Here is a 24,889-nt window from a genome sequence, read left to right as displayed (position 1 = left end):
ACACATAGTTTGCACATACACACACGGGAAAACAATCATCTTCAAGTGATTTGGAAGTGGGGGAAGTGTCAACTGAAAATATCTATTTTTGGGGTTGATTTTCAAGGGGAGAGCGCGAACGCAGTCCCCCACACTTATAAATTGCGCACCCGAGTCGTCCACATTTGGGACGATCGCAGGGGTCAACCAAACCGAGGTGCAATGGAAAGGTCTCGCCCCGGGCCCACAGCCTTGCGGATCACTGTAAAGCCTGTGCCAGGTAAGTATGCTTGGGACAGGTTCCAGTTTTCACTTACATCACCCTGGCGTTGCCCTATTCAGGTGTCACATCATCAACGCTTCACATATATTTCATGGCAGGTTAATTGTTCGTACAGTTTATTGTACAGAACAGTCCATTAGTACCTTCACTTTGTGAAAAAATTACTGATAGATAAAAACACACACAGACGGATTTATTTCCATTTAGACTGCATGCACGTGCATCTCTGATCCGGGACGCAGGGGAGACAACTTGACAGTCCAAACACAACAACTGGCTGACAAAGCGATCCCATCTGAAATACATCAAACTCAGACTTGCTTTAAACATATACTTTTGCCACAGCAAACAGATTAACACATGCGCATTAAAAACACATAGTTTGCACATACACACACGGGAAAACAATCATCTTCAAGTGATTTGGAAGTGGGGGAAGTGTCAACTGAAAATATCTATTTTTGGGGTTGATTTTCAAGGGGAGAGCGCGAACGCAGTCCCCCACACTTATAAATTGCGCACCCGAGTCGTCCACATTTGGGACGATCGCAGGGGTCAACCAAACCGAGGTGCAATGGAAAGGTCTCGCCCCGGGCCCACAGCCTTGCGGATCACTGTAAAGCCTGTGCCAGGTAAGTATGCTTGGGACAGGTTCCAGTTTTCACTTACATCACCCTGGCGTTGCCCTATTCAGGTGTCACATCATCAACGCTTCACATATATTTCATGGCAGGTTAATTGTTCGTACAGTTTATTGTACAGAACAGTCCATTAGTACCTTCACTTTGTGAAAAAATTACTGATAGATAAAAACACACACAGACGGATTTATTTCCATTTAGACTGCATGCACGTGCATCTCTGATCCGGGACGCAGGGGAGACAACTTGACAGTCCAAACACAACAACTGGCTGACAAAGCGATCCCATCTGAAATACATCAAACTCAGACTTGCTTTAAACATATACTTTTGCCACAGCAAACAGATTAACACATGCGCATTAAAAACACATAGTTTGCACATACACACACGGGAAAACAATCATCTTCAAGTGATTTGGAAGTGGGGGAAGTGTCAACTGAAAATATCTATTTTTGGGGTTGATTTTCAAGGGGAGAGCGCGAACGCAGTCCCCCACACTTATAAATTGCGCACCCGAGTCGTCCACATTTGGGACGATCGCAGGGGTCAACCAAACCGAGGTGCAATGGAAAGGTCTCGCCCCGGGCCCACAGCCTTGCGGATCACTGTAAAGCCTGTGCCAGGTAAGTATGCTTGGGACAGGTTCCAGTTTTCACTTACATCACCCTGGCGTTGCCCTATTCAGGTGTCACATCATCAACGCTTCACATATATTTCATGGCAGGTTAATTGTTCGTACAGTTTATTGTACAGAACAGTCCATTAGTACCTTCACTTTGTGAAAAAATTACTGATAGATAAAAACACACACAGACGGATTTATTTCCATTTAGACTGCATGCACGTGCATCTCTGATCCGGGACGCAGGGGAGACAACTTGACAGTCCAAACACAACAACTGGCTGACAAAGCGATCCCATCTGAAATACATCAAACTCAGACTTGCTTTAAACATATACTTTTGCCACAGCAAACAGATTAACACATGCGCATTAAAAACACATAGTTTGCACATACACACACGGGAAAACAATCATCTTCAAGTGATTTGGAAGTGGGGGAAGTGTCAACTGAAAATATCTATTTTTGGGGTTGATTTTCAAGGGGAGAGCGCGAACGCAGTCCCCCACACTTATAAATTGCGCACCCGAGTCGTCCACATTTGGGACGATCGCAGGGGTCAACCAAACCGAGGTGCAATGGAAAGGTCTCGCCCCGGGCCCACAGCCTTGCGGATCACTGTAAAGCCTGTGCCAGGTAAGTATGCTTGGGACAGGTTCCAGTTTTCACTTACATCACCCTGGCGTTGCCCTATTCAGGTGTCACATCATCAACGCTTCACATATATTTCATGGCAGGTTAATTGTTCGTACAGTTTATTGTACAGAACAGTCCATTAGTACCTTCACTTTGTGAAAAAATTACTGATAGATAAAAACACACACAGACGGATTTATTTCCATTTAGACTGCATGCACGTGCATCTCTGATCCGGGACGCAGGGGAGACAACTTGACAGTCCAAACACAACAACTGGCTGACAAAGCGATCCCATCTGAAATACATCAAACTCAGACTTGCTTTAAACATATACTTTTGCCACAGCAAACAGATTAACACATGCGCATTAAAAACACATAGTTTGCACATACACACACGGGAAAACAATCATCTTCAAGTGATTTGGAAGTGGGGGAAGTGTCAACTGAAAATATCTATTTTTGGGGTTGATTTTCAAGGGGAGAGCGCGAACGCAGTCCCCCACACTTATAAATTGCGCACCCGAGTCGTCCACATTTGGGACGATCGCAGGGGTCAACCAAACCGAGGTGCAATGGAAAGGTCTCGCCCCGGGCCCACAGCCTTGCGGATCACTGTAAAGCCTGTGCCAGGTAAGTATGCTTGGGACAGGTTCCAGTTTTCACTTACATCACCCTGGCGTTGCCCTATTCAGGTGTCACATCATCAACGCTTCACATATATTTCATGGCAGGTTAATTGTTCGTACAGTTTATTGTACAGAACAGTCCATTAGTACCTTCACTTTGTGAAAAAATTACTGATAGATAAAAACACACACAGACGGATTTATTTCCATTTAGACTGCATGCACGTGCATCTCTGATCCGGGACGCAGGGGAGACAACTTGACAGTCCAAACACAACAACTGGCTGACAAAGCGATCCCATCTGAAATACATCAAACTCAGACTTGCTTTAAACATATACTTTTGCCACAGCAAACAGATTAACACATGCGCATTAAAAACACATAGTTTGCACATACACACACGGGAAAACAATCATCTTCAAGTGATTTGGAAGTGGGGGAAGTGTCAACTGAAAATATCTATTTTTGGGGTTGATTTTCAAGGGGAGAGCGCGAACGCAGTCCCCCACACTTATAAATTGCGCACACCGAGTCGTCCACATTTGGGACGATCGCAGGGGTCAACCAAACCGAGGTGCAATGGAAAGGTCTCGCCCCGGGCCCACAGCCTTGCGGATCACTGTAAAGCCTGTGCCAGGTAAGTATGCTTGGGACAGGTTCCAGTTTTCACTTACATCACCCTGGCGTTGCCCTATTCAGGTGTCACATCATCAACGCTTCACATATATTTCATGGCAGGTTAATTGTTCGTACAGTTTATTGTACAGAACAGTCCATTAGTACCTTCACTTTGTGAAAAAATTACTGATAGATAAAAACACACACAGACGGATTTATTTCCATTTAGACTGCATGCACGTGCATCTCTGATCCGGGACGCAGGGGAGACAACTTGACAGTCCAAACACAACAACTGGCTGACAAAGCGATCCCATCTGAAATACATCAAACTCAGACTTGCTTTAAACATATACTTTTGCCACAGCAAACAGATTAACACATGCGCATTAAAAACACATAGTTTGCACATACACACACGGGAAAACAATCATCTTCAAGTGATTTGGAAGTGGGGGAAGTGTCAACTGAAAATATCTATTTTTGGGGTTGATTTTCAAGGGGAGAGCGCGAACGCAGTCCCCCACACTTATAAATTGCGCACCCGAGTCGTCCACATTTGGGACGATCGCAGGGGTCAACCAAACCGAGGTGCAATGGAAAGGTCTCGCCCCGGGCCCACAGCCTTGCGGATCACTGTAAAGCCTGTGCCAGGTAAGTATGCTTGGGACAGGTTCCAGTTTTCACTTACATCACCCTGGCGTTGCCCTATTCAGGTGTCACATCATCAACGCTTCACATATATTTCATGGCAGGTTAATTGTTCGTACAGTTTATTGTACAGAACAGTCCATTAGTACCTTCACTTTGTGAAAAAATTACTGATAGATAAAAACACACACAGACGGATTTATTTCCATTTAGACTGCATGCACGTGCATCTCTGATCCGGGACGCAGGGGAGACAACTTGACAGTCCAAACACAACAACTGGCTGACAAAGCGATCCCATCTGAAATACATCAAACTCAGACTTGCTTTAAACATATACTTTTGCCACAGCAAACAGATTAACACATGCGCATTAAAAACACATAGTTTGCACATACACACACGGGAAAACAATCATCTTCAAGTGATTTGGAAGTGGGGGAAGTGTCAACTGAAAATATCTATTTTTGGGGTTGATTTTCAAGGGGAGAGCGCGAACGCAGTCCCCCACACTTATAAATTGCGCACCCGAGTCGTCCACATTTGGGACGATCGCAGGGGTCAACCAAACCGAGGTGCAATGGAAAGGTCTCGCCCCGGGCCCACAGCCTTGCGGATCACTGTAAAGCCTGTGCCAGGTAAGTATGCTTGGGACAGGTTCCAGTTTTCACTTACATCACCCTGGCGTTGCCCTATTCAGGTGTCACATCATCAACGCTTCACATATATTTCATGGCAGGTTAATTGTTCGTACAGTTTATTGTACAGAACAGTCCATTAGTACCTTCACTTTGTGAAAAAATTACTGATAGATAAAAACACACACAGACGGATTTATTTCCATTTAGACTGCATGCACGTGCATCTCTGATCCGGGACGCAGGGGAGACAACTTGACAGTCCAAACACAACAACTGGCTGACAAAGCGATCCCATCTGAAATACATCAAACTCAGACTTGCTTTAAACATATACTTTTGCCACAGCAAACAGATTAACACATGCGCATTAAAAACACATAGTTTGCACATACACACACGGGAAAACAATCATCTTCAAGTGATTTGGAAGTGGGGGAAGTGTCAACTGAAAATATCTATTTTTGGGGTTGATTTTCAAGGGGAGAGCGCGAACGCAGTCCCCCACACTTATAAATTGCGCACCCGAGTCGTCCACATTTGGGACGATCGCAGGGGTCAACCAAACCGAGGTGCAATGGAAAGGTCTCGCCCCGGGCCCACAGCCTTGCGGATCACTGTAAAGCCTGTGCCAGGTAAGTATGCTTGGGACAGGTTCCAGTTTTCACTTACATCACCCTGGCGTTGCCCTATTCAGGTGTCACATCATCAACGCTTCACATATATTTCATGGCAGGTTAATTGTTCGTACAGTTTATTGTACAGAACAGTCCATTAGTACCTTCACTTTGTGAAAAAATTACTGATAGATAAAAACACACACAGACGGATTTATTTCCATTTAGACTGCATGCACGTGCATCTCTGATCCGGGACGCAGGGGAGACAACTTGACAGTCCAAACACAACAACTGGCTGACAAAGCGATCCCATCTGAAATACATCAAACTCAGACTTGCTTTAAACATATACTTTTGCCACAGCAAACAGATTAACACATGCGCATTAAAAACACATAGTTTGCACATACACACACGGGAAAACAATCATCTTCAAGTGATTTGGAAGTGGGGGAAGTGTCAACTGAAAATATCTATTTTTGGGGTTGATTTTCAAGGGGAGAGCGCGAACGCAGTCCCCCACACTTATAAATTGCGCACCCGAGTCGTCCACATTTGGGACGATCGCAGGGGTCAACCAAACCGAGGTGCAATGGAAAGGTCTCGCCCCGGGCCCACAGCCTTGCGGATCACTGTAAAGCCTGTGCCAGGTAAGTATGCTTGGGACAGGTTCCAGTTTTCACTTACATCACCCTGGCGTTGCCCTATTCAGGTGTCACATCATCAACGCTTCACATATATTTCATGGCAGGTTAATTGTTCGTACAGTTTATTGTACAGAACAGTCCATTAGTACCTTCACTTTGTGAAAAAATTACTGATAGATAAAAACACACACAGACGGATTTATTTCCATTTAGACTGCATGCACGTGCATCTCTGATCCGGGACGCAGGGGAGACAACTTGACAGTCCAAACACAACAACTGGCTGACAAAGCGATCCCATCTGAAATACATCAAACTCAGACTTGCTTTAAACATATACTTTTGCCACAGCAAACAGATTAACACATGCGCATTAAAAACACATAGTTTGCACATACACACACGGGAAAACAATCATCTTCAAGTGATTTGGAAGTGGGGGAAGTGTCAACTGAAAATATCTATTTTTGGGGTTGATTTTCAAGGGGAGAGCGCGAACGCAGTCCCCCACACTTATAAATTGCGCACCCGAGTCGTCCACATTTGGGACGATCGCAGGGGTCAACCAAACCGAGGTGCAATGGAAAGGTCTCGCCCCGGGCCCACAGCCTTGCGGATCACTGTAAAGCCTGTGCCAGGTAAGTATGCTTGGGACAGGTTCCAGTTTTCACTTACATCACCCTGGCGTTGCCCTATTCAGGTGTCACATCATCAACGCTTCACATATATTTCATGGCAGGTTAATTGTTCGTACAGTTTATTGTACAGAACAGTCCATTAGTACCTTCACTTTGTGAAAAAATTACTGATAGATAAAAACACACACAGACGGATTTATTTCCATTTAGACTGCATGCACGTGCATCTCTGATCCGGGACGCAGGGGAGACAACTTGACAGTCCAAACACAACAACTGGCTGACAAAGCGATCCCATCTGAAATACATCAAACTCAGACTTGCTTTAAACATATACTTTTGCCACAGCAAACAGATTAACACATGCGCATTAAAAACACATAGTTTGCACATACACACACGGGAAAACAATCATCTTCAAGTGATTTGGAAGTGGGGGAAGTGTCAACTGAAAATATCTATTTTTGGGGTTGATTTTCAAGGGGAGAGCGCGAACGCAGTCCCCCACACTTATAAATTGCGCACCCGAGTCGTCCACATTTGGGACGATCGCAGGGGTCAACCAAACCGAGGTGCAATGGAAAGGTCTCGCCCCGGGCCCACAGCCTTGCGGATCACTGTAAAGCCTGTGCCAGGTAAGTATGCTTGGGACAGGTTCCAGTTTTCACTTACATCACCCTGGCGTTGCCCTATTCAGGTGTCACATCATCAACGCTTCACATATATTTCATGGCAGGTTAATTGTTCGTACAGTTTATTGTACAGAACAGTCCATTAGTACCTTCACTTTGTGAAAAAATTACTGATAGATAAAAACACACACAGACGGATTTATTTCCATTTAGACTGCATGCACGTGCATCTCTGATCCGGGACGCAGGGGAGACAACTTGACAGTCCAAACACAACAACTGGCTGACAAAGCGATCCCATCTGAAATACATCAAACTCAGACTTGCTTTAAACATATACTTTTGCCACAGCAAACAGATTAACACATGCGCATTAAAAACACATAGTTTGCACATACACACACGGGAAAACAATCATCTTCAAGTGATTTGGAAGTGGGGGAAGTGTCAACTGAAAATATCTATTTTTGGGGTTGATTTTCAAGGGGAGAGCGCGAACGCAGTCCCCCACACTTATAAATTGCGCACCCGAGTCGTCCACATTTGGGACGATCGCAGGGGTCAACCAAACCGAGGTGCAATGGAAAGGTCTCGCCCCGGGCCCACAGCCTTGCGGATCACTGTAAAGCCTGTGCCAGGTAAGTATGCTTGGGACAGGTTCCAGTTTTCACTTACATCACCCTGGCGTTGCCCTATTCAGGTGTCACATCATCAACGCTTCACATATATTTCATGGCAGGTTAATTGTTCGTACAGTTTATTGTACAGAACAGTCCATTAGTACCTTCACTTTGTGAAAAAATTACTGATAGATAAAAACACACACAGACGGATTTATTTCCATTTAGACTGCATGCACGTGCATCTCTGATCCGGGACGCAGGGGAGACAACTTGACAGTCCAAACACAACAACTGGCTGACAAAGCGATCCCATCTGAAATACATCAAACTCAGACTTGCTTTAAACATATACTTTTGCCACAGCAAACAGATTAACACATGCGCATTAAAAACACATAGTTTGCACATACACACACGGGAAAACAATCATCTTCAAGTGATTTGGAAGTGGGGGAAGTGTCAACTGAAAATATCTATTTTTGGGGTTGATTTTCAAGGGGAGAGCGCGAACGCAGTCCCCCACACTTATAAATTGCGCACCCGAGTCGTCCACATTTGGGACGATCGCAGGGGTCAACCAAACCGAGGTGCAATGGAAAGGTCTCGCCCCGGGCCCACAGCCTTGCGGATCACTGTAAAGCCTGTGCCAGGTAAGTATGCTTGGGACAGGTTCCAGTTTTCACTTACATCACCCTGGCGTTGCCCTATTCAGGTGTCACATCATCAACGCTTCACATATATTTCATGGCAGGTTAATTGTTCGTACAGTTTATTGTACAGAACAGTCCATTAGTACCTTCACTTTGTGAAAAAATTACTGATAGATAAAAACACACACAGACGGATTTATTTCCATTTAGACTGCATGCACGTGCATCTCTGATCCGGGACGCAGGGGAGACAACTTGACAGTCCAAACACAACAACTGGCTGACAAAGCGATCCCATCTGAAATACATCAAACTCAGACTTGCTTTAAACATATACTTTTGCCACAGCAAACAGATTAACACATGCGCATTAAAAACACATAGTTTGCACATACACACACGGGAAAACAATCATCTTCAAGTGATTTGGAAGTGGGGGAAGTGTCAACTGAAAATATCTATTTTTGGGGTTGATTTTCAAGGGGAGAGCGCGAACGCAGTCCCCCACACTTATAAATTGCGCACCCGAGTCGTCCACATTTGGGACGATCGCAGGGGTCAACCAAACCGAGGTGCAATGGAAAGGTCTCGCCCCGGGCCCACAGCCTTGCGGATCACTGTAAAGCCTGTGCCAGGTAAGTATGCTTGGGACAGGTTCCAGTTTTCACTTACATCACCCTGGCGTTGCCCTATTCAGGTGTCACATCATCAACGCTTCACATATATTTCATGGCAGGTTAATTGTTCGTACAGTTTATTGTACAGAACAGTCCATTAGTACCTTCACTTTGTGAAAAAATTACTGATAGATAAAAACACACACAGACGGATTTATTTCCATTTAGACTGCATGCACGTGCATCTCTGATCCGGGACGCAGGGGAGACAACTTGACAGTCCAAACACAACAACTGGCTGACAAAGCGATCCCATCTGAAATACATCAAACTCAGACTTGCTTTAAACATATACTTTTGCCACAGCAAACAGATTAACACATGCGCATTAAAAACACATAGTTTGCACATACACACACGGGAAAACAATCATCTTCAAGTGATTTGGAAGTGGGGGAAGTGTCAACTGAAAATATCTATTTTTGGGGTTGATTTTCAAGGGGAGAGCGCGAACGCAGTCCCCCACACTTATAAATTGCGCACCCGAGTCGTCCACATTTGGGACGATCGCAGGGGTCAACCAAACCGAGGTGCAATGGAAAGGTCTCGCCCCGGGCCCACAGCCTTGCGGATCACTGTAAAGCCTGTGCCAGGTAAGTATGCTTGGGACAGGTTCCAGTTTTCACTTACATCACCCTGGCGTTGCCCTATTCAGGTGTCACATCATCAACGCTTCACATATATTTCATGGCAGGTTAATTGTTCGTACAGTTTATTGTACAGAACAGTCCATTAGTACCTTCACTTTGTGAAAAAATTACTGATAGATAAAAACACACACAGACGGATTTATTTCCATTTAGACTGCATGCACGTGCATCTCTGATCCGGGACGCAGGGGAGACAACTTGACAGTCCAAACACAACAACTGGCTGACAAAGCGATCCCATCTGAAATACATCAAACTCAGACTTGCTTTAAACATATACTTTTGCCACAGCAAACAGATTAACACATGCGCATTAAAAACACATAGTTTGCACATACACACACGGGAAAACAATCATCTTCAAGTGATTTGGAAGTGGGGGAAGTGTCAACTGAAAATATCTATTTTTGGGGTTGATTTTCAAGGGGAGAGCGCGAACGCAGTCCCCCACACTTATAAATTGCGCACCCGAGTCGTCCACATTTGGGACGATCGCAGGGGTCAACCAAACCGAGGTGCAATGGAAAGGTCTCGCCCCGGGCCCACAGCCTTGCGGATCACTGTAAAGCCTGTGCCAGGTAAGTATGCTTGGGACAGGTTCCAGTTTTCACTTACATCACCCTGGCGTTGCCCTATTCAGGTGTCACATCATCAACGCTTCACATATATTTCATGGCAGGTTAATTGTTCGTACAGTTTATTGTACAGAACAGTCCATTAGTACCTTCACTTTGTGAAAAAATTACTGATAGATAAAAACACACACAGACGGATTTATTTCCATTTAGACTGCATGCACGTGCATCTCTGATCCGGGACGCAGGGGAGACAACTTGACAGTCCAAACACAACAACTGGCTGACAAAGCGATCCCATCTGAAATACATCAAACTCAGACTTGCTTTAAACATATACTTTTGCCACAGCAAACAGATTAACACATGCGCATTAAAAACACATAGTTTGCACATACACACACGGGAAAACAATCATCTTCAAGTGATTTGGAAGTGGGGGAAGTGTCAACTGAAAATATCTATTTTTGGGGTTGATTTTCAAGGGGAGAGCGCGAACGCAGTCCCCCACACTTATAAATTGCGCACCCGAGTCGTCCACATTTGGGACGATCGCAGGGGTCAACCAAACCGAGGTGCAATGGAAAGGTCTCGCCCCGGGCCCACAGCCTTGCGGATCACTGTAAAGCCTGTGCCAGGTAAGTATGCTTGGGACAGGTTCCAGTTTTCACTTACATCACCCTGGCGTTGCCCTATTCAGGTGTCACATCATCAACGCTTCACATATATTTCATGGCAGGTTAATTGTTCGTACAGTTTATTGTACAGAACAGTCCATTAGTACCTTCACTTTGTGAAAAAATTACTGATAGATAAAAACACACACAGACGGATTTATTTCCATTTAGACTGCATGCACGTGCATCTCTGATCCGGGACGCAGGGGAGACAACTTGACAGTCCAAACACAACAACTGGCTGACAAAGCGATCCCATCTGAAATACATCAAACTCAGACTTGCTTTAAACATATACTTTTGCCACAGCAAACAGATTAACACATGCGCATTAAAAACACATAGTTTGCACATACACACACGGGAAAACAATCATCTTCAAGTGATTTGGAAGTGGGGGAAGTGTCAACTGAAAATATCTATTTTTGGGGTTGATTTTCAAGGGGAGAGCGCGAACGCAGTCCCCCACACTTATAAATTGCGCACCCGAGTCGTCCACATTTGGGACGATCGCAGGGGTCAACCAAACCGAGGTGCAATGGAAAGGTCTCGCCCCGGGCCCACAGCCTTGCGGATCACTGTAAAGCCTGTGCCAGGTAAGTATGCTTGGGACAGGTTCCAGTTTTCACTTACATCACCCTGGCGTTGCCCTATTCAGGTGTCACATCATCAACGCTTCACATATATTTCATGGCAGGTTAATTGTTCGTACAGTTTATTGTACAGAACAGTCCATTAGTACCTTCACTTTGTGAAAAAATTACTGATAGATAAAAACACACACAGACGGATTTATTTCCATTTAGACTGCATGCACGTGCATCTCTGATCCGGGACGCAGGGGAGACAACTTGACAGTCCAAACACAACAACTGGCTGACAAAGCGATCCCATCTGAAATACATCAAACTCAGACTTGCTTTAAACATATACTTTTGCCACAGCAAACAGATTAACACATGCGCATTAAAAACACATAGTTTGCACATACACACACGGGAAAACAATCATCTTCAAGTGATTTGGAAGTGGGGGAAGTGTCAACTGAAAATATCTATTTTTGGGGTTGATTTTCAAGGGGAGAGCGCGAACGCAGTCCCCCACACTTATAAATTGCGCACCCGAGTCGTCCACATTTGGGACGATCGCAGGGGTCAACCAAACCGAGGTGCAATGGAAAGGTCTCGCCCCGGGCCCACAGCCTTGCGGATCACTGTAAAGCCTGTGCCAGGTAAGTATGCTTGGGACAGGTTCCAGTTTTCACTTACATCACCCTGGCGTTGCCCTATTCAGGTGTCACATCATCAACGCTTCACATATATTTCATGGCAGGTTAATTGTTCGTACAGTTTATTGTACAGAACAGTCCATTAGTACCTTCACTTTGTGAAAAAATTACTGATAGATAAAAACACACACAGACGGATTTATTTCCATTTAGACTGCATGCACGTGCATCTCTGATCCGGGACGCAGGGGAGACAACTTGACAGTCCAAACACAACAACTGGCTGACAAAGCGATCCCATCTGAAATACATCAAACTCAGACTTGCTTTAAACATATACTTTTGCCACAGCAAACAGATTAACACATGCGCATTAAAAACACATAGTTTGCACATACACACACGGGAAAACAATCATCTTCAAGTGATTTGGAAGTGGGGGAAGTGTCAACTGAAAATATCTATTTTTGGGGTTGATTTTCAAGGGGAGAGCGCGAACGCAGTCCCCCACACTTATAAATTGCGCACCCGAGTCGTCCACATTTGGGACGATCGCAGGGGTCAACCAAACCGAGGTGCAATGGAAAGGTCTCGCCCCGGGCCCACAGCCTTGCGGATCACTGTAAAGCCTGTGCCAGGTAAGTATGCTTGGGACAGGTTCCAGTTTTCACTTACATCACCCTGGCGTTGCCCTATTCAGGTGTCACATCATCAACGCTTCACATATATTTCATGGCAGGTTAATTGTTCGTACAGTTTATTGTACAGAACAGTCCATTAGTACCTTCACTTTGTGAAAAAATTACTGATAGATAAAAACACACACAGACGGATTTATTTCCATTTAGACTGCATGCACGTGCATCTCTGATCCGGGACGCAGGGGAGACAACTTGACAGTCCAAACACAACAACTGGCTGACAAAGCGATCCCATCTGAAATACATCAAACTCAGACTTGCTTTAAACATATACTTTTGCCACAGCAAACAGATTAACACATGCGCATTAAAAACACATAGTTTGCACATACACACACGGGAAAACAATCATCTTCAAGTGATTTGGAAGTGGGGGAAGTGTCAACTGAAAATATCTATTTTTGGGGTTGATTTTCAAGGGGAGAGCGCGAACGCAGTCCCCCACACTTATAAATTGCGCACCCGAGTCGTCCACATTTGGGACGATCGCAGGGGTCAACCAAACCGAGGTGCAATGGAAAGGTCTCGCCCCGGGCCCACAGCCTTGCGGATCACTGTAAAGCCTGTGCCAGGTAAGTATGCTTGGGACAGGTTCCAGTTTTCACTTACATCACCCTGGCGTTGCCCTATTCAGGTGTCACATCATCAACGCTTCACATATATTTCATGGCAGGTTAATTGTTCGTACAGTTTATTGTACAGAACAGTCCATTAGTACCTTCACTTTGTGAAAAAATTACTGATAGATAAAAACACACACAGACGGATTTATTTCCATTTAGACTGCATGCACGTGCATCTCTGATCCGGGACGCAGGGGAGACAACTTGACAGTCCAAACACAACAACTGGCTGACAAAGCGATCCCATCTGAAATACATCAAACTCAGACTTGCTTTAAACATATACTTTTGCCACAGCAAACAGATTAACACATGCGCATTAAAAACACATAGTTTGCACATACACACACGGGAAAACAATCATCTTCAAGTGATTTGGAAGTGGGGGAAGTGTCAACTGAAAATATCTATTTTTGGGGTTGATTTTCAAGGGGAGAGCGCGAACGCAGTCCCCCACACTTATAAATTGCGCACCCGAGTCGTCCACATTTGGGACGATCGCAGGGGTCAACCAAACCGAGGTGCAATGGAAAGGTCTCGCCCCGGGCCCACAGCCTTGCGGATCACTGTAAAGCCTGTGCCAGGTAAGTATGCTTGGGACAGGTTCCAGTTTTCACTTACATCACCCTGGCGTTGCCCTATTCAGGTGTCACATCATCAACGCTTCACATATATTTCATGGCAGGTTAATTGTTCGTACAGTTTATTGTACAGAACAGTCCATTAGTACCTTCACTTTGTGAAAAAATTACTGATAGATAAAAACACACACAGACGGATTTATTTCCATTTAGACTGCATGCACGTGCATCTCTGATCCGGGACGCAGGGGAGACAACTTGACAGTCCAAACACAACAACTGGCTGACAAAGCGATCCCATCTGAAATACATCAAACTCAGACTTGCTTTAAACATATACTTTTGCCACAGCAAACAGATTAACACATGCGCATTAAAAACACATAGTTTGCACATACACACACGGGAAAACAATCATCTTCAAGTGATTTGGAAGTGGGGGAAGTGTCAACTGAAAATATCTATTTTTGGGGTTGATTTTCAAGGGGAGAGCGCGAACGCAGTCCCCCACACTTATAAATTGCGCACCCGAGTCGTCCACATTTGGGACGATCGCAGGGGTCAACCAAACCGAGGTGCAATGGAAAGGTCTCGCCCCGGGCCCACAGCCTTGCGGATCACTGTAAAGCCTGTGCCAGGTAAGTATGCTTGGGACAGGTTCCAGTTTTCACTTACATCACCCTGGCGTTGCCCTATTCAGGTGTCACATCATCAACGCTTCACATATATTTCATGGCAGGTTAATTGTTCGTACAGTTTATTGTACAGAACAGTCCATTAGTACCTTCACTTTGTGAAAAAATTACTGATAGATAAAAACACACACAGACGGATTTATTTCCATTTAGACTGCATGCACGTGCATCTCTGATCCGGGACGCAGGGGAGACAACTTGACAGTCCAAACACAACAACTGGCTGACAAAGCGATCCCATCTGAAATACATCAAACTCAGACTTGCTTTAAACATATACTTTTGCCACAGCAAACAGATTAACACATGCGCATTAAAAACACATAGTTTGCACATACACACACGGGAAAACAATCATCTTCAAGTGATTTGGAAGTGGGGGAAGTGTCAACTGAAAATATCTATTTTTGGGGTTGATTTTCAAGGGGAGAGCGCGAACGCAGTCCCCCACACTTATAAATTGCGCACCCGAGTCGTCCACATTTGGGACGATCGCAGGGGTCAACCAAACCGAGGTGCAATGGAAAGGTCTCGCCCCGGGCCCACAGCCTTGCGGATCACTGTAAAGCCTGTGCCAGGTAAGTATGCTTGGGACAGGTTCCAGTTTTCACTTACATCACCCTGGCGTTGCCCTATTCAGGTGTCACATCATCAACGCTTCACATATATTTCATGGCAGGTTAATTGTTCGTACAGTTTATTGTACAGAACAGTCCATTAGTACCTTCACTTTGTGAAAAAATTACTGATAGATAAAAACACACACAGACGGATTTATTTCCATTTAGACTGCATGCACGTGCATCTCTGATCCGGGACGCAGGGGAGACAACTTGACAGTCCAAACACAACAACTGGCTGACAAAGCGATCCCATCTGAAATACATCAAACTCAGACTTGCTTTAAACATATACTTTTGCCACAGCAAACAGATTAACACATGCGCATTAAAAACACATAGTTTGCACATACACACACGGGAAAACAATCATCTTCAAGTGATTTGGAAGTGGGGGAAGTGTCAACTGAAAATATCTATTTTTGGGGTTGATTTTCAAGGGGAGAGCGCGAACGCAGTCCCCCACACTTATAAATTGCGCACCCGAGTCGTCCACATTTGGGACGATCGCAGGGGTCAACCAAACCGAGGTGCAATGGAAAGGTCTCGCCCCGGGCCCACAGCCTTGCGGATCACTGTAAAGCCTGTGCCAGGTAAGTATGCTTGGGACAGGTTCCAGTTTTCACTTACATCACCCTGGCGTTGCCCTATTCAGGTGTCACATCATCAACGCTTCACATATATTTCATGGCAGGTTAATTGTTCGTACAGTTTATTGTACAGAACAGTCCATTAGTACCTTCACTTTGTGAAAAAATTACTGATAGATAAAAACACACACAGACGGATTTATTTCCATTTAGACTGCATGCACGTGCATCTCTGATCCGGGACGCAGGGGAGACAACTTGACAGTCCAAACACAACAACTGGCTGACAAAGCGATCCCATCTGAAATACATCAAACTCAGACTTGCTTTAAACATATACTTTTGCCACAGCAAACAGATTAACACATGCGCATTAAAAACACATAGTTTGCACATACACACACGGGAAAACAATCATCTTCAAGTGATTTGGAAGTGGGGGAAGTGTCAACTGAAAATATCTATTTTTGGGGTTGATTTTCAAGGGGAGAGCGCGAACGCAGTCCCCCACACTTATAAATTGCGCACCCGAGTCGTCCACATTTGGGACGATCGCAGGGGTCAACCAAACCGAGGTGCAATGGAAAGGTCTCGCCCCGGGCCCACAGCCTTGCGGATCACTGTAAAGCCTGTGCCAGGTAAGTATGCTTGGGACAGGTTCCAGTTTTCACTTACATCACCCTGGCGTTGCCCTATTCAGGTGTCACATCATCAACGCTTCACATATATTTCATGGCAGGTTAATTGTTCGTACAGTTTATTGTACAGAACAGTCCATTAGTACCTTCACTTTGTGAAAAAATTACTGATAGATAAAAACACACACAGACGGATTTATTTCCATTTAGACTGCATGCACGTGCATCTCTGATCCGGGACGCAGGGGAGACAACTTGACAGTCCAAACACAACAACTGGCTGACAAAGCGATCCCATCTGAAATACATCAAACTCAGACTTGCTTTAAACATATACTTTTGCCACAGCAAACAGATTAACACATGCGCATTAAAAACACATAGTTTGCACATACACACACGGGAAAACAATCATCTTCAAGTGATTTGGAAGTGGGGGAAGTGTCAACTGAAAATATCTATTTTTGGGGTTGATTTTCAAGGGGAGAGCGCGAACGCAGTCCCCCACACTTATAAATTGCGCACCCGAGTCGTCCACATTTGGGACGATCGCAGGGGTCAACCAAACCGAGGTGCAATGGAAAGGTCTCGCCCCGGGCCCACAGCCTTGCGGATCACTGTAAAGCCTGTGCCAGGTAAGTATGCTTGGGACAGGTTCCAGTTTTCACTTACATCACCCTGGCGTTGCCCTATTCAGGTGTCACATCATCAACGCTTCACATATATTTCATGGCAGGTTAATTGTTCGTACAGTTTATTGTACAGAACAGTCCATTAGTACCTTCACTTTGTGAAAAAATTACTGATAGATAAAAACACACACAGACGGATTTATTTCCATTTAGACTGCATGCACGTGCATCTCTGATCCGGGACGCAGGGGAGACAACTTGACAGTCCAAACACAACAACTGGCTGACAAAGCGATCCCATCTGAAATACATCAAACTCAGACTTGCTTTAAACATATACTTTTGCCACAGCAAACAGATTAACACATGCGCATTAAAAACACATAGTTTGCACATACACACACGGGAAAACAATCATCTTCAAGTGATTTGGAAGTGGGGGAAGTGTCAACTGAAAATATCTATTTTTGGGGTTGATTTTCAAGGGGAGAGCGCGAACGCAGTCCCCCACACTTATAAATTGCGCACCCGAGTCGTCCACATTTGGGACGATCGCAGGGGTCAACCAAACCGAGGTGCAATGGAAAGGTCTCGCCCCGGGCCCACAGCCTTGCGGATCACTGTAAAGCCTGTGCCAGGTAAGTATGCTTGGGACAGGTTCCAGTTTTCACTTACATCACCCTGGCGTTGCCCTATTCAGGTGTCACATCATCAACGCTTCACATATATTTCATGGCAGGTTAATTGTTCGTACAGTTTATTGTACAGAACAGTCCATTAGTACCTTCACTTTGTGAAAAAATTACTGATAGATAAAAACACACACAGACGGATTTATTTCCATTTAGACTGCATGCACGTGCATCTCTGATCCGGGACGCAGGGGAGACAACTTGACAGTCCAAACACAACAACTGGCTGACAAAGCGATCCCATCTGAAATACATCAAACTCAGACTTGCTTTAAACATATACTTTTGCCACAGCAAACAGATTAACACATGCGCATTAAAAACACATAGTTTGCACATACACACACGGGAAAACAATCATCTTCAAGTGATTTGGAAGTGGGGGAAGTGTCAACTGAAAATATCTATTTTTGGGGTTGATTTTCAAGGGGAGAGCGCGAACGCAGTCCCCCACACTTATAAATTGCGCACCCGAGTCGTCCACATTTGGGACGATCGCAGGGGTCAACCAAACCGAGGTGCAATGGAAAGGTCTCGCCCCGGGCCCACAGCCTTGCGGATCACTGTAAAGCCTGTGCCAGGTAAGTATGCTTGGGACAGGTTCCAGTTTTCACTTACATCACCCTGGCGTTGCCCTATTCAGGTGTCACATCATCAACGCTTCACATATATTTCATGGCAGGTTAATTGTTCGTACAGTTTATTGTACAGAACAGTCCATTAGTACCTTCACTTTGTGAAAAAATTACTGATAGATAAAAACACACACAGACGGATTTATTTCCATTTAGACTGCATGCACGTGCATCTCTGATCCGGGACGCAGGGGAGACAACTTGACAGTCCAAACACAACAACTGGCTGACAAAGCGATCCCATCTGAAATACATCAAACTCAGACTTGCTTTAAACATATACTTTTGCCACAGCAAACAGATTAACACATGCGCATTAAAAACACATAGTTTGCACATACACACACGGGAAAACAATCATCTTCAAGTGATTTGGAAGTGGGGGAAGTGTCAACTGAAAATATCTATTTTTGGGGTTGATTTTCAAGGGGAGAGCGCGAACGCAGTCCCCCACACTTATAAATTGCGCACCCGAGTCGTCCACATTTGGGACGATCGCAGGGGTCAACCAAACCGAGGTGCAATGGAAAGGTCTCGCCCCGGGCCCACAGCCTTGCGGATCACTGTAAAGCCTGTGCCAGGTAAGTATGCTTGGGACAGGTTCCAGTTTTCACTTACATCACCCTGGCGTTGCCCTATTCAGGTGTCACATCATCAACGCTTCACATATATTTCATGGCAGGTTAATTGTTCGTACAGTTTATTGTACAGAACAGTCCATTAGTACCTTCACTTTGTGAAAAAATTACTGATAGATAAAAACACACACAGACGGATTTATTTCCATTTAGACTGCATGCACGTGCATCTCTGATCCGGGACGCAGGGGAGACAACTTGACAGTCCAAACACAACAACTGGCTGACAAAGCGATCCCATCTGAAATACATCAAACTCAGACTTGCTTTAAACATATACTTTTGCCACAGCAAACAGATTAACACATGCGCATTAAAAACACATAGTTTGCACATACACACACGGGAAAACAATCATCTTCAAGTGATTTGGAAGTGGGGGAAGTGTCAACTGAAAATATCTATTTTTGGGGTTGATTTTCAAGGGGAGAGCGCGAACGCAGTCCCCCACACTTATAAATTGCGCACCCGAGTCGTCCACATTTGGGACGATCGCAGGGGTCAACCAAACCGAGGTGCAATGGAAAGGTCTCGCCCCGGGCCCACAGCCTTGCGGATCACTGTAAAGCCTGTGCCAGGTAAGTATGCTTGGGACAGGTTCCAGTTTTCACTTACATCACCCTGGCGTTGCCCTATTCAGGTGTCACATCATCAACGCTTCACATATATTTCATGGCAGGTTAATTGTTCGTACAGTTTATTGTACAGAACAGTCCATTAGTACCTTCACTTTGTGAAAAAATTACTGATAGATAAAAACACACACAGACGGATTTATTTCCATTTAGACTGCATGCACGTGCATCTCTGATCCGGGACGCAGGGGAGACAACTTGACAGTCCAAACACAACAACTGGCTGACAAAGCGATCCCATCTGAAATACATCAAACTCAGACTTGCTTTAAACATATACTTTTGCCACAGCAAACAGATTAACACATGCGCATTAAAAACACATAGTTTGCACATACACACACGGGAAAACAATCATCTTCAAGTGATTTGGAAGTGGGGGAAGTGTCAACTGAAAATATCTATTTTTGGGGTTGATTTTCAAGGGGAGAGCGCGAACGCAGTCCCCCACACTTATAAATTGCGCACCCGAGTCGTCCACATTTGGGACGATCGCAGGGGTCAACCAAACCGAGGTGCAATGGAAAGGTCTCGCCCCGGGCCCACAGCCTTGCGGATCACTGTAAAGCCTGTGCCAGGTAAGTATGCTTGGGACAGGTTCCAGTTTTCACTTACATCACCCTGGCGTTGCCCTATTCAGGTGTCACATCATCAACGCTTCACATATATTTCATGGCAGGTTAATTGTTCGTACAGTTTATTGTACAGAACAGTCCATTAGTACCTTCACTTTGTGAAAAAATTACTGATAGATAAAAACACACACAGACGGATTTATTTCCATTTAGACTGCATGCACGTGCATCTCTGATCCGGGACGCAGGGGAGACAACTTGACAGTCCAAACACAACAACTGGCTGACAAAGCGATCCCATCTGAAATACATCAAACTCAGACTTGCTTTAAACATATACTTTTGCCACAGCAAACAGATTAACACATGCGCATTAAAAACACATAGTTTGCACATACACACACGGGAAAACAATCATCTTCAAGTGATTTGGAAGTGGGGGAAGTGTCAACTGAAAATATCTATTTTTGGGGTTGATTTTCAAGGGGAGAGCGCGAACGCAGTCCCCCACACTTATAAATTGCGCACCCGAGTCGTCCACATTTGGGACGATCGCAGGGGTCAACCAAACCGAGGTGCAATGGAAAGGTCTCGCCCCGGGCCCACAGCCTTGCGGATCACTGTAAAGCCTGTGCCAGGTAAGTATGCTTGGGACAGGTTCCAGTTTTCACTTACATCACCCTGGCGTTGCCCTATTCAGGTGTCACATCATCAACGCTTCACATATATTTCATGGCAGGTTAATTGTTCGTACAGTTTATTGTACAGAACAGTCCATTAGTACCTTCACTTTGTGAAAAAATTACTGATAGATAAAAACACACACAGACGGATTTATTTCCATTTAGACTGCATGCACGTGCATCTCTGATCCGGGACGCAGGGGAGACAACTTGACAGTCCAAACACAACAACTGGCTGACAAAGCGATCCCATCTGAAATACATCAAACTCAGACTTGCTTTAAACATATACTTTTGCCACAGCAAACAGATTAACACATGCGCATTAAAAACACATAGTTTGCACATACACACACGGGAAAACAATCATCTTCAAGTGATTTGGAAGTGGGGGAAGTGTCAACTGAAAATATCTATTTTTGGGGTTGATTTTCAAGGGGAGAGCGCGAACGCAGTCCCCCACACTTATAAATTGCGCACCCGAGTCGTCCACATTTGGGACGATCGCAGGGGTCAACCAAACCGAGGTGCAATGGAAAGGTCTCGCCCCGGGCCCACAGCCTTGCGGATCACTGTAAAGCCTGTGCCAGGTAAGTATGCTTGGGACAGGTTCCAGTTTTCACTTACATCACCCTGGCGTTGCCCTATTCAGGTGTCACATCATCAACGCTTCACATATATTTCATGGCAGGTTAATTGTTCGTACAGTTTATTGTACAGAACAGTCCATTAGTACCTTCACTTTGTGAAAAAATTACTGATAGATAAAAACACACACAGACGGATTTATTTCCATTTAGACTGCATGCACGTGCATCTCTGATCCGGGACGCAGGGGAGACAACTTGACAGTCCAACACAACAACTGGCTGACAAAGCGATCCCATCTGAAATACATCAAACTCAGACTTGCTTTAAACATATACTTTTGCCACAGCAAACAGATTAACACATGCGCATTAAAAACACATAGTTTGCACATACACACACGGGAAAACAATCATCTTCAAGTGATTTGGAAGTGGGGGAAGTGTCAACTGAAAATATCTATTTTTGGGGTTGATTTTCAAGGGGAGAGCGCGAACGCAGTCCCCCACACTTATAAATTGCGCACCCGAGTCGTCCACATTTGGGACGATCGCAGGGGTCAACCAAACCGAGGTGCAATGGAAAGGTCTCGCCCCGGGCCCACAGCCTTGCGGATCACTGTAAAGCCTGTGCCAGGTAAGTATGCTTGGGACAGGTTCCAGTTTTCACTTACATCACCCTGGCGTTGCCCTATTCAGGTGTCACATCATCAACGCTTCACATATATTTCATGGCAGGTTAATTGTTCGTACAGTTTATTGTACAGAACAGTCCATTAGTACCTTCACTTTGTGAAAAAATTACTGATAGATAAAAACACACACAGACGGATTTATTTCCATTTAGACTGCATGCACGTGCATCTCTGATCCGGACGCAGGGGAGACAACTTGACAGTCCAAACACAACAACTGGCTGACAAAGCGATCCCATCTGAAATACATCAAACTCAGACTTGCTTTAAACATATACTTTTGCCACAGCAAACAGATTAACACATGCGCATTAAAAACACATAGTTTGCACATACACACACGGGAAAACAATCATCTTCAAGTGATTTGGAAGTGGGGGAAGTGTCAACTGAAAATATCTATTTTTGGGGTTGATTTTCAAGGGGAGAGCGCGAACGCAGTCCCCCACACTTATAAATTGCGCACCCGAGTCGTCCACATTTGGGACGATCGCAGGGGTCAACCAAACCGAGGTGCAATGGAAAGGTCTCGCCCCGGGCCCACAGCCTTGCGGATCACTGTAAAGCCTGTGCCAGGTAAGTATGCTTGGGACAGGTTCCAGTTTTCACTTACATCACCCTGGCGTTGCCCTATTCAGGTGTCACATCATCAACGCTTCACATATATTTCATGGCAGGTTAATTGTTCGTACAGTTTATTGTACAGAACAGTCCATTAGTACCTTCACTTTGTGAAAAAATTACTGATAGATAAAAACACACACAGACGGATTTATTTCCATTTAGACTGCATGCACGTGCATCTCTGATCCGGGACGCAGGGGAGACAACTTGACAGTCCAAACACAACAACTGGCTGACAAAGCGATCCATCTGAAATACATCAAACTCAGACTTGCTTTAAACATATACTTTTGCCACAGCAAACAGATTAACACATGCGCATTAAAAACACATAGTTTGCACATACACACACGGGAAAACAATCATCTTCAAGTGATTTGGAAGTGGGGGAAGTGTCAACTGAAAATATCTATTTTTGGGGTTGATTTTCAAGGGGAGAGCGCGAACGCAGTCCCCCACACTTATAAATTGCGCACCCGAGTCGTCCACATTTGGGACGATCGCAGGGGTCAACCAAACCGAGGTGCAATGGAAAGGTCTCGCCCCGGGCCCACAGCCTTGCGGATCACTGTAAAGCCTGTGCCAGGTAAGTATGCTTGGGACAGGTTCCAGTTTTCACTTACATCACCCTGGCGTTGCCCTATTCAGGTGTCACATCATCAACGCTTCACATATATTTCATGGCAGGTTAATTGTTCGTACAGTTTATTGTACAGAACAGTCCATTAGTACCTTCACTTTGTGAAAAAATTACTGATAGATAAAAAACACACACAGACGGATTTATTTCCATTTAGACTGCATGCACGTGCATCTCTGATCCGGGACGCAGGGGAGACAACTTGACAGTCCAAACACAACAACTGGCTGACAAAGCGATCCCATCTGAAATACATCAAACTCAGACTTGCTTTAAACATATACTTTTGCCACAGCAAACAGATTAACACATGCGCATTAAAAACACATAGTTTGCACATACACACACGGAAAACAATCATCTTCAAGTGATTTGGAAGTGGGGGAAGTGTCAACTGAAAATATCTATTTTTGGGGTTGATTTTCAAGGGGAGAGCGCGAACGCAGTCCCCCACACTTATAAATTGCGCACCCGAGTCGTCCACATTTGGGACGATCGCAGGGGTCAACCAAACCGAGGTGCAATGGAAAGGTCTCGCCCCGGGCCCACAGCCTTGCGGATCACTGTAAAGCCTGTGCCAGGTAAGTATGCTTGGGACAGGTTCCAGTTTTCACTTACATCACCCTGGCGTTGCCCTATTCAGGTGTCACATCATCAACGCTTCACATATATTTCATGGCAGGTTAATTGTTCGTACAGTTTATTGTACAGAACAGTCCATTAGTACCTTCACTTTGTGAAAAAATTACTGATAGATAAAAACACACACAGACGGATTTATTTCCATTTAGACTGCATGCACGTGCATCTCTGATCCGGGACGCAGGGGAGACAACTTGACAGTCCAAACACAACAACTGGCTGACAAAGCGATCCCATCTGAAATACATCAAACTCAGACTTGCTTTAAACATATACTTTTGCCACAGCAAACAGATTAACACATGCGCATTAAAAACACATAGTTTGCACATACACACACGGGAAAACAATCATCTTCAAGTGATTTGGAAGTGGGGGAAGTGTCAACTGAAAATATCTATTTTTGGGGTTGATTTTCAAGGGGAGAGCGCGAACGCAGTC

General features: G+C 44.9%; 39 non-coding genes across 39 annotated transcripts; all 39 read right to left on the bottom strand.

The window, feature by feature from the left end:
- Positions 1-103: 103 nt before the first annotated feature.
- On the bottom strand, positions 104-267 carry LOC137271421 (U1 spliceosomal RNA). Its single transcript, XR_010955953.1, has one exon. It is a non-coding gene; the product is annotated as a U1 spliceosomal RNA (small nuclear RNA).
- A 471-nt stretch (positions 268-738) lies between these two features.
- On the bottom strand, positions 739-902 carry LOC137271419 (U1 spliceosomal RNA). The gene has a single exon (XR_010955952.1). It is a non-coding gene; the product is annotated as a U1 spliceosomal RNA (small nuclear RNA).
- Positions 903-1,373: 471 nt separating this feature from the next.
- On the bottom strand, positions 1,374-1,537 carry LOC137271418 (U1 spliceosomal RNA). The gene has a single exon (XR_010955951.1). It is a non-coding gene; the product is annotated as a U1 spliceosomal RNA (small nuclear RNA).
- Positions 1,538-2,008: 471 nt separating this feature from the next.
- On the bottom strand, positions 2,009-2,172 carry LOC137271416 (U1 spliceosomal RNA). Its single transcript, XR_010955949.1, has one exon. It is a non-coding gene; the product is annotated as a U1 spliceosomal RNA (small nuclear RNA).
- A 471-nt stretch (positions 2,173-2,643) lies between these two features.
- Positions 2,644-2,807, bottom strand: LOC137271415 (U1 spliceosomal RNA). Its single transcript, XR_010955948.1, has one exon. It is a non-coding gene; the product is annotated as a U1 spliceosomal RNA (small nuclear RNA).
- A 471-nt stretch (positions 2,808-3,278) lies between these two features.
- LOC137271422 (U1 spliceosomal RNA) lies at positions 3,279-3,443 on the bottom strand. The gene has a single exon (XR_010955954.1). It is a non-coding gene; the product is annotated as a U1 spliceosomal RNA (small nuclear RNA).
- Positions 3,444-3,914: 471 nt separating this feature from the next.
- LOC137271414 (U1 spliceosomal RNA) lies at positions 3,915-4,078 on the bottom strand. The gene has a single exon (XR_010955947.1). It is a non-coding gene; the product is annotated as a U1 spliceosomal RNA (small nuclear RNA).
- Positions 4,079-4,549: 471 nt separating this feature from the next.
- LOC137271413 (U1 spliceosomal RNA) lies at positions 4,550-4,713 on the bottom strand. Its single transcript, XR_010955946.1, has one exon. It is a non-coding gene; the product is annotated as a U1 spliceosomal RNA (small nuclear RNA).
- A 471-nt stretch (positions 4,714-5,184) lies between these two features.
- Positions 5,185-5,348, bottom strand: LOC137271412 (U1 spliceosomal RNA). Its single transcript, XR_010955945.1, has one exon. It is a non-coding gene; the product is annotated as a U1 spliceosomal RNA (small nuclear RNA).
- A 471-nt stretch (positions 5,349-5,819) lies between these two features.
- LOC137271411 (U1 spliceosomal RNA) lies at positions 5,820-5,983 on the bottom strand. Its single transcript, XR_010955944.1, has one exon. It is a non-coding gene; the product is annotated as a U1 spliceosomal RNA (small nuclear RNA).
- Positions 5,984-6,454: 471 nt separating this feature from the next.
- Positions 6,455-6,618, bottom strand: LOC137271410 (U1 spliceosomal RNA). Its single transcript, XR_010955943.1, has one exon. It is a non-coding gene; the product is annotated as a U1 spliceosomal RNA (small nuclear RNA).
- Positions 6,619-7,089: 471 nt separating this feature from the next.
- LOC137271409 (U1 spliceosomal RNA) lies at positions 7,090-7,253 on the bottom strand. The gene has a single exon (XR_010955942.1). It is a non-coding gene; the product is annotated as a U1 spliceosomal RNA (small nuclear RNA).
- Positions 7,254-7,724: 471 nt separating this feature from the next.
- On the bottom strand, positions 7,725-7,888 carry LOC137271408 (U1 spliceosomal RNA). Its single transcript, XR_010955941.1, has one exon. It is a non-coding gene; the product is annotated as a U1 spliceosomal RNA (small nuclear RNA).
- Positions 7,889-8,359: 471 nt separating this feature from the next.
- Positions 8,360-8,523, bottom strand: LOC137271407 (U1 spliceosomal RNA). The gene has a single exon (XR_010955940.1). It is a non-coding gene; the product is annotated as a U1 spliceosomal RNA (small nuclear RNA).
- A 471-nt stretch (positions 8,524-8,994) lies between these two features.
- On the bottom strand, positions 8,995-9,158 carry LOC137271405 (U1 spliceosomal RNA). Its single transcript, XR_010955938.1, has one exon. It is a non-coding gene; the product is annotated as a U1 spliceosomal RNA (small nuclear RNA).
- Positions 9,159-9,629: 471 nt separating this feature from the next.
- LOC137271403 (U1 spliceosomal RNA) lies at positions 9,630-9,793 on the bottom strand. Its single transcript, XR_010955937.1, has one exon. It is a non-coding gene; the product is annotated as a U1 spliceosomal RNA (small nuclear RNA).
- A 471-nt stretch (positions 9,794-10,264) lies between these two features.
- LOC137271402 (U1 spliceosomal RNA) lies at positions 10,265-10,428 on the bottom strand. Its single transcript, XR_010955936.1, has one exon. It is a non-coding gene; the product is annotated as a U1 spliceosomal RNA (small nuclear RNA).
- A 471-nt stretch (positions 10,429-10,899) lies between these two features.
- On the bottom strand, positions 10,900-11,063 carry LOC137271401 (U1 spliceosomal RNA). Its single transcript, XR_010955935.1, has one exon. It is a non-coding gene; the product is annotated as a U1 spliceosomal RNA (small nuclear RNA).
- Positions 11,064-11,534: 471 nt separating this feature from the next.
- On the bottom strand, positions 11,535-11,698 carry LOC137271400 (U1 spliceosomal RNA). Its single transcript, XR_010955934.1, has one exon. It is a non-coding gene; the product is annotated as a U1 spliceosomal RNA (small nuclear RNA).
- Positions 11,699-12,169: 471 nt separating this feature from the next.
- LOC137271399 (U1 spliceosomal RNA) lies at positions 12,170-12,333 on the bottom strand. The gene has a single exon (XR_010955933.1). It is a non-coding gene; the product is annotated as a U1 spliceosomal RNA (small nuclear RNA).
- A 471-nt stretch (positions 12,334-12,804) lies between these two features.
- Positions 12,805-12,968, bottom strand: LOC137271398 (U1 spliceosomal RNA). The gene has a single exon (XR_010955932.1). It is a non-coding gene; the product is annotated as a U1 spliceosomal RNA (small nuclear RNA).
- Positions 12,969-13,439: 471 nt separating this feature from the next.
- On the bottom strand, positions 13,440-13,603 carry LOC137271397 (U1 spliceosomal RNA). The gene has a single exon (XR_010955931.1). It is a non-coding gene; the product is annotated as a U1 spliceosomal RNA (small nuclear RNA).
- A 471-nt stretch (positions 13,604-14,074) lies between these two features.
- Positions 14,075-14,238, bottom strand: LOC137271396 (U1 spliceosomal RNA). Its single transcript, XR_010955930.1, has one exon. It is a non-coding gene; the product is annotated as a U1 spliceosomal RNA (small nuclear RNA).
- Positions 14,239-14,709: 471 nt separating this feature from the next.
- LOC137271395 (U1 spliceosomal RNA) lies at positions 14,710-14,873 on the bottom strand. The gene has a single exon (XR_010955929.1). It is a non-coding gene; the product is annotated as a U1 spliceosomal RNA (small nuclear RNA).
- Positions 14,874-15,344: 471 nt separating this feature from the next.
- On the bottom strand, positions 15,345-15,508 carry LOC137271393 (U1 spliceosomal RNA). The gene has a single exon (XR_010955927.1). It is a non-coding gene; the product is annotated as a U1 spliceosomal RNA (small nuclear RNA).
- Positions 15,509-15,979: 471 nt separating this feature from the next.
- Positions 15,980-16,143, bottom strand: LOC137271392 (U1 spliceosomal RNA). Its single transcript, XR_010955926.1, has one exon. It is a non-coding gene; the product is annotated as a U1 spliceosomal RNA (small nuclear RNA).
- A 471-nt stretch (positions 16,144-16,614) lies between these two features.
- LOC137271391 (U1 spliceosomal RNA) lies at positions 16,615-16,778 on the bottom strand. Its single transcript, XR_010955925.1, has one exon. It is a non-coding gene; the product is annotated as a U1 spliceosomal RNA (small nuclear RNA).
- A 471-nt stretch (positions 16,779-17,249) lies between these two features.
- LOC137271390 (U1 spliceosomal RNA) lies at positions 17,250-17,413 on the bottom strand. The gene has a single exon (XR_010955924.1). It is a non-coding gene; the product is annotated as a U1 spliceosomal RNA (small nuclear RNA).
- Positions 17,414-17,884: 471 nt separating this feature from the next.
- LOC137271389 (U1 spliceosomal RNA) lies at positions 17,885-18,048 on the bottom strand. Its single transcript, XR_010955923.1, has one exon. It is a non-coding gene; the product is annotated as a U1 spliceosomal RNA (small nuclear RNA).
- Positions 18,049-18,519: 471 nt separating this feature from the next.
- On the bottom strand, positions 18,520-18,683 carry LOC137271386 (U1 spliceosomal RNA). Its single transcript, XR_010955922.1, has one exon. It is a non-coding gene; the product is annotated as a U1 spliceosomal RNA (small nuclear RNA).
- Positions 18,684-19,154: 471 nt separating this feature from the next.
- Positions 19,155-19,318, bottom strand: LOC137271385 (U1 spliceosomal RNA). The gene has a single exon (XR_010955921.1). It is a non-coding gene; the product is annotated as a U1 spliceosomal RNA (small nuclear RNA).
- Positions 19,319-19,789: 471 nt separating this feature from the next.
- Positions 19,790-19,953, bottom strand: LOC137271384 (U1 spliceosomal RNA). The gene has a single exon (XR_010955920.1). It is a non-coding gene; the product is annotated as a U1 spliceosomal RNA (small nuclear RNA).
- A 471-nt stretch (positions 19,954-20,424) lies between these two features.
- LOC137271383 (U1 spliceosomal RNA) lies at positions 20,425-20,588 on the bottom strand. The gene has a single exon (XR_010955919.1). It is a non-coding gene; the product is annotated as a U1 spliceosomal RNA (small nuclear RNA).
- A 471-nt stretch (positions 20,589-21,059) lies between these two features.
- LOC137271382 (U1 spliceosomal RNA) lies at positions 21,060-21,223 on the bottom strand. The gene has a single exon (XR_010955918.1). It is a non-coding gene; the product is annotated as a U1 spliceosomal RNA (small nuclear RNA).
- Positions 21,224-21,694: 471 nt separating this feature from the next.
- Positions 21,695-21,858, bottom strand: LOC137271423 (U1 spliceosomal RNA). The gene has a single exon (XR_010955955.1). It is a non-coding gene; the product is annotated as a U1 spliceosomal RNA (small nuclear RNA).
- A 470-nt stretch (positions 21,859-22,328) lies between these two features.
- On the bottom strand, positions 22,329-22,492 carry LOC137271417 (U1 spliceosomal RNA). Its single transcript, XR_010955950.1, has one exon. It is a non-coding gene; the product is annotated as a U1 spliceosomal RNA (small nuclear RNA).
- Positions 22,493-22,962: 470 nt separating this feature from the next.
- On the bottom strand, positions 22,963-23,126 carry LOC137271406 (U1 spliceosomal RNA). Its single transcript, XR_010955939.1, has one exon. It is a non-coding gene; the product is annotated as a U1 spliceosomal RNA (small nuclear RNA).
- A 470-nt stretch (positions 23,127-23,596) lies between these two features.
- On the bottom strand, positions 23,597-23,760 carry LOC137271394 (U1 spliceosomal RNA). Its single transcript, XR_010955928.1, has one exon. It is a non-coding gene; the product is annotated as a U1 spliceosomal RNA (small nuclear RNA).
- A 471-nt stretch (positions 23,761-24,231) lies between these two features.
- Positions 24,232-24,395, bottom strand: LOC137271381 (U1 spliceosomal RNA). Its single transcript, XR_010955917.1, has one exon. It is a non-coding gene; the product is annotated as a U1 spliceosomal RNA (small nuclear RNA).
- Positions 24,396-24,889: the final 494 nt, after the last annotated feature.

Source organism: Haliotis asinina, unplaced genomic scaffold (genome assembly GCF_037392515.1).
Source record: "Haliotis asinina isolate JCU_RB_2024 unplaced genomic scaffold, JCU_Hal_asi_v2 scaffold_130, whole genome shotgun sequence".
NCBI lineage: Eukaryota > Metazoa > Mollusca > Gastropoda > Lepetellida > Haliotidae > Haliotis > Haliotis asinina.
This window is presented reverse-complemented; position numbering and strand designations above follow the sequence as displayed.